Below are 9,564 nucleotides of genomic sequence, written 5' to 3' on the forward strand. Positions count from 1 at the left end.
TTGTGATTTATTCTTTGGTCTGTGGATCATTTAAAAGAGTGTTAGTTAATTTCCAAATATTTGGGTCTTTTCTGTTTGTTTTTCTGCTCTTGATGTCTATTTTAATTCCATTGTGCTCAGAGAACATTATTCCCTGGATAATCTGATCCTTTTAAATATATTGAGATTTGTTTTATGGCCTAGAATATCATCTATCTTGGTAAATATTTAGTGTATATACTTGAAAAGAATGTGTTTTCTGTTGTTGGATGGAGTATACTTTAAGAGGCCAATTTGGTTAATCATGCCTTCATTATCTTTATTTTCTGTTTATTGGTTTTATTAATTATTTAGAGAGCTGTATAATATCTCTGACCAGAATTGTGGATTTGTCGATTTCTTTCTGCAGTTTTGTTTCTGCTTCACGCATTTTTAGAGTTCTGTTATTGGGTGCATAAATATTTATTATTGTTATGTCATTTTGATTAATTGGCTTCTTTATCCCTGATGATTTTCCTTGTTCTGAAATCTGCTTTGTCTGAAATTAATAGAGATACTCCCATTTTCTTTTAATTAGTGTTAGCATGCTATATCTTTCTTCATTCCTTTACATTTTTCAACTGTGGGAAAGACCATAACATTAAATTTACCATTTTTAACCACATTTAAATACACAGTGCAGTAATGTTAAGTGTATTACATTTTTGTGCAACAGATCTCTAAAGCTTTTCCATATTGTAGAACCAAAACTCTGTACTCTCTAAACACTAATTTCCTTCTCCTTTCCCCAGTATTCACTCCTTTCATTTTAATCTATGTGTGTCTTCCCATTAAAAGGGTTTTTGATAGACAACTTATAGTTAGGTTCTGTTTTTTCTTTAAATATTCATTCTGATGTTTCTGCCTTTAAATTTATGTTTAGGATACTCTATTAAAAATGATCATTGATATACATTGATATATTTGGATTCAAATCTACCAAATTTGTAACTGTTTTCTATTCATTGCCCTCATTTAAAAAAAAAAGTTTTCTACGCCTTTCCTGCCTTCTCTGATTTTCTTTTTTTTTTTTTTTCTTTTTAAATTTTTTATTGTGGGTTGTTCAAAACATTACAAATTTCTTGACATATCATATTCCACACTTTGATTCAAGTGGGTTATGAACTCCCACCTTCACCCCATACACAGATTGCAGAATCACATCAGTTACACATCCATTGATTTACAAATTGCCATACTAGTGTCTGTTGTGCTTCGCTGCCTTTCACATCCTCCCCCCTCCCCCCTCCCCACCTCTCCCCTCCCCTCCCCTCCTCTCTCTCTACCTCCTCCACTGTATAACCCTGAGGGTCTCCTTCCATTACCATGCAATTTCCCTTCTCTCTCCCTTTCCCTCCCACCTCTCATCCCTGTTAAATGTTAATCTTCTTCTCCTGCTCTTCGTCCCTACTCTGTTCTTAGTTACTCTCTTTATATCAAAGAAGACATTTGGCATTTGTTTTTTAGGGATTGGCTAGCTTCACTTAGCATAATCTGCTCTAATGCCATCCATTTCCCTGTAAATTCTATGATTTTGTCATTTTTTTAATGCAGACTTCTCTGATTTTCATTGAACCTTTTATATGATTCCATTTTCTTTCTTTTCTAAGTGTATCAGTTATACTTCTCTTTTAAAAATGTTTTTCAGTGATTGCTCTAGAGTGTGCAAGATACAACTCTGAGCACACTTTGAAGTAACACTGCACTGCTTCATGGAGAGTGTCAGTACCTTACAGCAGGGATTTTCCAAATTTTCCCTTCTGACCCTTATATCATCGTTATTACTCATCTTACTTATCCATAAGTGATAATCACCCAATCCATTGTTACTTTAATTATTTTGAACTAAAGGTTAACTATTAGTTCAAATAGGAGCAAGAAAATAAAGGTTTTACTTTACCTTAACATTCTTTCTCCAACATTCTTCAAGAATGTAGGTCCAAATTTCTGATCTTTCCTCTCACTCTCTCTCTCTCCTTCTTTTTTTTAAGAGAGAGAGAGAATTTTTTAATATTTATTTTCTAGTTTTCAGCAGACACAACATCTTTTTTTGTATGTGGTGTTGAGGATAGAACCCGGGGCCTCATGCATGCCAGGTGAGCGTGCTACCGCTTGAGCCACATCCCCAGCCCCTCTCTACTTTTCTTAACATTTCTTTTATTTTTCTTTTTTAAAGATAGGTGCCGCAGTCTGGCTGGGCACAATCAGGAGCCACTTGTCAAAAGAAACTAACTTTATTTTTAGAACCACACAGGACAAACAAAATAGTCTCTCAGGAAAAACCCTCAGAGCCTCAACTGCCACCACCGGCTTTCCCCAAGCCTCTCTCTCCCTCACAAGCTTCTCCCCACCTCCCACAATCCTCCTGCTCTTGAGGCCGATTGGCTGGGTCACGTGGGCGGAGCCAAAAAAGTCCCCCAATGAGCAGCTCCGTGGTCTGAAAGGGCAGGGAAACAGTCCAATGAGCATCACCGCAGAGGAGCCAATCAGCTAGATGTTGCTGGGGCCGAGGAGCCAATCAGCTAGATGTTGCTGGGGCCGCTGTGAGCCAATCATCAGCCAGCAGCTGGAAGTTTGCTGGGGCCCCTTTGGCTGTGGCTCTCAACATCTCCCCCTCTCTGTTTAAACAACAAGCATGTGGCTTAGGGACCGTGCCTGTTAGGCAGTCCAATTCAACATATGGTCCTTACCCGTCATCGGATGAACTGACCTCTAGGCGTCAGCCTCCTGTCTTAGGTTGGTACCACTGCAATTGGATCATACCCGTCACTGACTACCGGTCCAGCATACAGCCATATTTGTGGATAGGCCTTTGCACCAGTGGGGGGGTGAGGTTCTTTGCCTCACCTCTGTTGGCCCCCAAATTTTAGACCATCACTAGTAGAGGAGGATGCAAAATGCCATGACATAAAGCCAATTGAGGGCTCCTTTGAAAAATTGTACCACCGGTGACATCATCAGCAAAAATACCCCAACACTACCACAAGTCACTGCACCAACAGATAGTTCACAATGCATACAGGTGAGCTCACAGTGTGTCCAGGCAAGTTCTGCAAGCAGTTCAGTGATGGCTATTGTAGAAGCTGTAGATTGGTTTTATCTTTGACTTCACCAGCACTGGGATGAAGATAGGAATTCTGGCAATAATGGCTAAAGAAAAAATTATGTAACATTACAGAAGGCACTAAAAGAAAACAATTTTCTTAACAATTTACATTGTCTTCACCGGCACTGGGATGAAGATAGGAATTCTGGCAATAATGGCTAAAGAAAAAATTATGTAACATTACAGAAGGCATTAAAAGAAAACAATTTTCTTAACAATTTACATTGTCTTTAAGAGAATTATTAAATATAATGAAAAGGAAAGGTGAAAGTAAACAAACAGATCTGTTAACCTTCTTTTTTGTTTACATATTAAAACAATCCTCAACAGTTGTTTACCCAATTTAAATTAAACCATATAAATCACGTGAAAAAAAAATATTTGGATCCATTTTATCATGAGCGCTCATCATATATGATATATGGACATACGTACATTCAAACATATAACACAAAACACAAGTGTGCACACATAATATAATACATACAACACATAACATTATAGTAAAGGCCTTATAACTTTTTACAGGTGAAATCTCCATTGCAATGCTTAAAAATTCTATAGTCAAAAAATAGAACTGATCAGCAAAACATTAACCTAGGTCTGTATGAGCTCAAAAAACAAAATAGAACTTTATGATATGGCAAAGGGCAATAATAAAATAGATATTGTAAAAACATAATCCTGGTTCTGTTGCAGATGTAAGAATAGCCAAACTGGAGTTTTGGATATCAGTTGTTATGGATTTGAGCCAAATCATCTTCTTTTTGGTCTGTAGAAATCGCTTTAGTTAATCTTTCTGGAATCCAAATCGGCTGCTGTTCTCCCTGTGGAAACACATAAACAGACCCCCAACTCCAGACAATCACTGGGTCAGGACCTTGGTTAATCTCTCTGGAATCCAAATCGGCTGCTGTTCTCCCTGTGGAAACACACAAACAGACCCCCGACTCCAGACAATTACTGGGTCAGGACCTTTCCATTGTCCTGTTAGAATATCCTTCCAAAGTACCTTGGGCTTATGTACATTTTTTGGACACATATGCCTTTCCGCAGCACTAAGTCCTGATGAATCCAAATTTAAAAAGTTTAGAGTAAAAAGGGTTATTTTAAGTTTATCTTTGGGGAATATATACCCCTTCCCAATTCCTTCTTTTTGCTTTAATAAGTACATTTTAATAGTTTGATGAGCTCTTTCAACTATGCCTTGTCCCTGTGGATTGTATGGGATTCCTGTTATATGAGTAATGCCAAATGTTGAGCAAAATTGTTTAAAAGAGGTAGAAGTATAACCAGGGGCATTATCTGTTTTTAACTGTTTTGGAACACCCACAGTGGCAAAATTTTGTAAGCAATGAGCTATAACATCTTTAGTTTTTTCTCCGGCATGAAGGGAGCCCATCAAAAATCCAGAAGAAGTATCAACTGTAACATGCAAATATTTTAATTTTCCAAATTCTGGCAAGTGTGTGACGTCCATCTGCCAAATATGGTTAGGTATCAATCCTCTAGGATTGACTCCAAGATTAACTTGTGGTAAAAAGGTCACACAATTTTGACATTGTTTTATTATTTGTCTAGCTTGTTCCTTAGTTATTTTAAAGTGCTTTTGTAAAGTATTAGCATTGACATGGAACTTTTTATGAAAATTTATAGCTTCTTCTAGTGTAGAGAAAATATGTATGTCATGTGTAGTTTTATCTGCTAAATCATTGCCCAAACTAAGGGCTCCAGGCAATCCTGTATGTGCCCTGATATGTCCTATAAAGAATGGATCTTTTCTGTCCCAGATTAGACTTTGTATAGTGGAAAGCAAAGAGAAAACAGTAGAAGAAGGGGAAATCCTACCAGCATCTTCAAGAGATACTATAGCATTAACTACATACTGACTATCAGAAAATAAATTAAATACAGAATCTTTAAACATCACAAAAGCTTGTAAAACTGCATTAAGCTCTACCTTTTGAGCTGATTGTTTGGGTACTAAAAATGTAAAAGTTTGATCAGGGGTAACTACTGCTGCTGTACCATTATTTGACCCATCAGTGAATATATTTGGAGCATTCATGATAGGTGTTTTTCTTGTCATTTTTGGAAAAATTACAGGATGCAATGACCAAAAAGACAATAAAGGATTAGATGGTAAGTGGTTATCAAATGAAACATTAGATTTGCACATGATTATTGCCCAAGTATTTAACTCATTAGCTAACTCATCAATTTGATTCATAGTATATGGAGTAATAATTTTATTGGGAGAAATTCCAAACACTCCCTTTGCTGCTTTTATTCCTTTGAGTATTAATTGTCCTACAGCCTCAGGATACCTAGTAAGAATAGTGTTAGGAGAATAAGATAAATGTATCCATAATAATGGACCTTCTTGCCAAAATACTCCTGTAGGAATATTTTTTGTTGGTAGTACAATAAATAATAAAGGCAAACTTATATCAATTCTATCCAAATGCATATTTTCCATATATGTTTCAATGATTTTTAATGCCTTTCTTGCTTCAGGCGTTAACATTCGGGGTGAATTTGGATCTGATGGACCTTTTAGGATATCAAATAAAGGTCCCAACTCTCCTGTTGGTATACCTAAATAAGGCCTTATCCAATTTATGTCTCCTAATAACTTTTGAAAGTCATTAAGTGATTTGAGTTGATCTACTCGTATTTGAATTTTTGGTGGACGGACCATGGTTGAGGATAATAGAACTCCTAAATAATTAATTGGAAAATTTAATTGTACTTTATCTATTGCTATCTCTAGATTATAATTTTTTAATAAGTTTGTAAGTGTGGCATAACATTCTAGCAATGTGTTTTTATCTTTGTGTGCTAATAATACATCATCCATATAGTGAAATATTTGTAGTTCAGGATTTTGATTTCTAAGTGGCTGGATTACTTTGTTAACACAAATTTGACACATAGTTGGGCTGTTAGCCATCCCTTGAGGGAGTACTTTCCATTCATATCTCTGATCAGGACCTTCATGATTCAGTGCAGGGATAGTAAATGCAAAACGTGGACTATCCTCAGGATGAATTGGAATTGAAAAAAAACAATCTTTAATATCTATAACTAAAACATACCAGGTTTTTGGCAAAGCAGACAACTGAGGAATCCCTGATTGAGCAGGTCCCATAATAACCATCTCATTATTAATGGCTCTTAAATCTTGCAATAATCTCCACTTACCAGATTTCTTTTTGATGACAAAAATGGGAGTATTATGGGGAGATACAGAAGGTTGTATATGTCCTTCTGCTAATTGTTGTTTGACCAGGTCATGGGCTGCTTGTATCTTTTCTTTAGTCAGGGGCCACTGAGGAACCCATACTGGTCTTTCTGATTTCCAAGTAATTTTTATTGTCTCAGTGGCCCTTTCTGAAAATCCAACCCATGTCTGTCTGTTCCTTGATCTATTTGTATTGGTGCTGCTATACCTTGTTCTTGTTTTTCTAATCTTTTTCCTTTCCTAAAACCTTGTCTAGTCATAATAGTGGGTGCATTTTGGTTGATGTTATTTGTTAATGTCAAACCTAATTGATCTAGGACATCTCGTCCCCATAAATTTACGGGAAGATGATCCAATACATATGGCTGTATAGTTCCTTCACATCCTTCAGGATCCTTCCAATCTAATACCATTGCACTTCTATGGGGATTAGTCGCCACTCCTAGGCCTCGAAGCGTTTGAGTGGCTTGTTGTAATGGCCAATGTTTTGGCCATTCTTGACGAGAGATGATGCTAAGGTCTGCACCTGTATCCAGTAGCCCATTAAATTCATGTCCTTGAATATTTAGTTTTAGCATGGGGCGAGAATCTAAATTTAAAGAAAGCATAGCCCAATCTACACCTGTGGAGCCTAATCCCTTGGAACCTCTTTCTACAGTACGACTGGAAAATTTATCATGTAGGCTGGGTATTATTAGTAACTGTGCTATTCTATCTCCTGGTGAAATTACTGATATACCCTTTGGAGAACTGGCTATAATTTTTATTTCACCTTCATAATCGGGATCAATTACCCCAGGACTTATCATAAGTCCTTTTAGAGTAGAAGAGCTGTGTCCCAATAATAAGCCTACTGTTCCTTTGGGAAGAGGTCCTTTCACCCCTGTGGGAATGATTTGAACTCCCATCTCTGGAGTTAGTACTGCTCTGGCGGAGGCGCAGATGTCCAACCCTGCGCTCCCTCTGGTTTGTCTGATGAGGGATCTGATGGACAATGTGTCCTGGGCACTACCCTGATGGGGTTGCTGGGTTCCTCCAGTGCTCCGTATATTTGTGGTTTTGGGCCCCGGAGCATTGGGCCCCCCTGTCCATTTTTTGGCAATGGAGCCCGATGCCTTTCTCCATGATATCGTGGATAAACACCTGGTCCTTGTTCGTTTTTTGATAATGGAGTACCCTCTATGGTGGTTTGAGAACTGCATTCATTAGCCCAATGTCTCCCTCTACGACATTGTGGGCAAATACCTGGTATTCTACTCCTTTGATACCTAGTTTTGTTAAACCCTCCTCCAATGGGGCAATTCCTTTTAAAATGTCCTGTTTGTTCACAATTGTAGCATGTTCTTGGCCTGGCATCTAAAGCCTGTTTTACTGCAGCTGCCACAATTTGCCCTTGTTCATTAATGTCTCTGGCATCTAAAGCCTGTTTTACTGCAGCTGCCACGACTTGCTCTTGTTCATTAATGTCTCTACATAATTTAATATATGTGTTTAAATCTTCATGTTTCCATGGTCTAATGATATCTCTGCACCAACGATTCGCTTGCTCATAAGCCAGGTGTTTTAGTAATGGCATTGCTTGTTCTGTATTCCCAAAAACTCTGGTAGCTGTTTGAATAAGCCTATCTACAAATTCAGCATAAGGTTCATTAGCTCCTTGTATTACCTTAGATAATTGACCTTGTAAACCTCCATGTCCTTGTAAAGTCTTCCATGCCTTAATTGCATCTGCAGCAATTTGTGCGTATACGCCAGGATCATATGCAATTTGTTGCTGCTGATCCTCATAAGGTCCCTTTTCTAACAACATATCTAGATTTCTCTGAGGATAACCAGCTGCTGCATTTCGCCTAGCCGTCTCCTTGCAAAATTCCTCATTGGCAACCTTCCATAACAGGTATTGTCCTCCATTTAGCACAGCTTTACACATATTAGCCCAATCTGCTGGCGTCATGTTCAAGTTGTTAATGGATTCGACCAAGCTTACAGTGAAGGGTGCTTGAGGACCATAGGTTGTTACAGCCTCTTTTAGCTGCTTCACTGTTTTGAAATTTAAAACTTGGTAAAATCGCTGCCCTCCTGCCTCAAATACAGGGCATGTTAATATTTGAGACCTTGTCTCAGGATCCCAACTATCAACTGCGGGGGTTGGGGGCCTCCCAGCATATGGAGGTGGCGCTGTTAGTTGGACACTTACGCCCTCTGGTGATAGAAAGGTGTTAGTAGCAGTCTCCTGTAGAGGTGGTGCTGTTGGTTGGACACTTACACCCTCTGGTGATAGAAAGGTGTTAGTAGCAGTCTCCTGTTGTAACTTTCCCCCTGATGGCTTTTTCTGTTTTACACTTTCTTTCTCTGTCTGACTAGCTTGAGAGGCCTTCTCTTTTACTTGAATCTTTTCCTCTGTCTGACTAACTTGAGAGACCTTCTCTTTTACTTGAATCATTATGTCTTCTCCTTCCTCTACCATTGTCTGAACTGAAGGCTTTGGACTAAGCAAACAAGATAAGAATGTCCACAATGGCAATGTGCCAACTGGCAGAGTCCCTGGGCTTTTCTTTTCTATTCTTTTTAAATCTTCACCATGATGGTTCCATTGTGATATATTTAACAACTCCTCCTTAAAAAGCCATGGGCTACATTTTTGTATTGTATCAACGTATGCCCTGATTGTTCTTGATTTTACTGAGATGCCTCCTTCCTCTAACAATTTACTTAACACTCTTTCAGTTTGTTTTTTACTAATTTCTGATCCCGTATTTCTACTATAATACAACCCAACAAGATAACGCCTAACAAAACTGAAACTGAGTGAAACAAAATTGGAACAACACAAAATCATTATAATAGCCTCCTGAAATGTCCATCCGTCCCTTCTCCCTATCTGTTCCTCAGATGTGAGCGGTTTTTCTTCCATCTTACACATCTCCAGGGACAGGCAACTTAAAACAAAAGTGAAACAAAATAACAAAAGAAGAATCTTAAAATGGCTACCCATCCTCTCGCCCTGCCCTCAGGGGCGAGCAGTTCACTTACCCTCAGTCGCTCCCCGTGCAAGCCACCAAATGCCGCAGTCTGGCTGGGCACAATCAGGAGCCACTTGTCAAAAGAAACTAACTTTATTTTTAGAACCACACACGACAAACAAAATAGTCTCTCAGGAAAAACCCTCAGAGCCTCAACTGCCACCACCGGCTTT

This window comes from Marmota monax, unplaced genomic scaffold (genome assembly GCF_021218885.2).
Source record: "Marmota monax isolate L192 unplaced genomic scaffold, Marmota_monax_Labrador192_F-V1.1 WCK01_AAM20220418_F8-fsc00087, whole genome shotgun sequence".
Lineage (NCBI taxonomy): Eukaryota > Metazoa > Chordata > Mammalia > Rodentia > Sciuridae > Marmota > Marmota monax.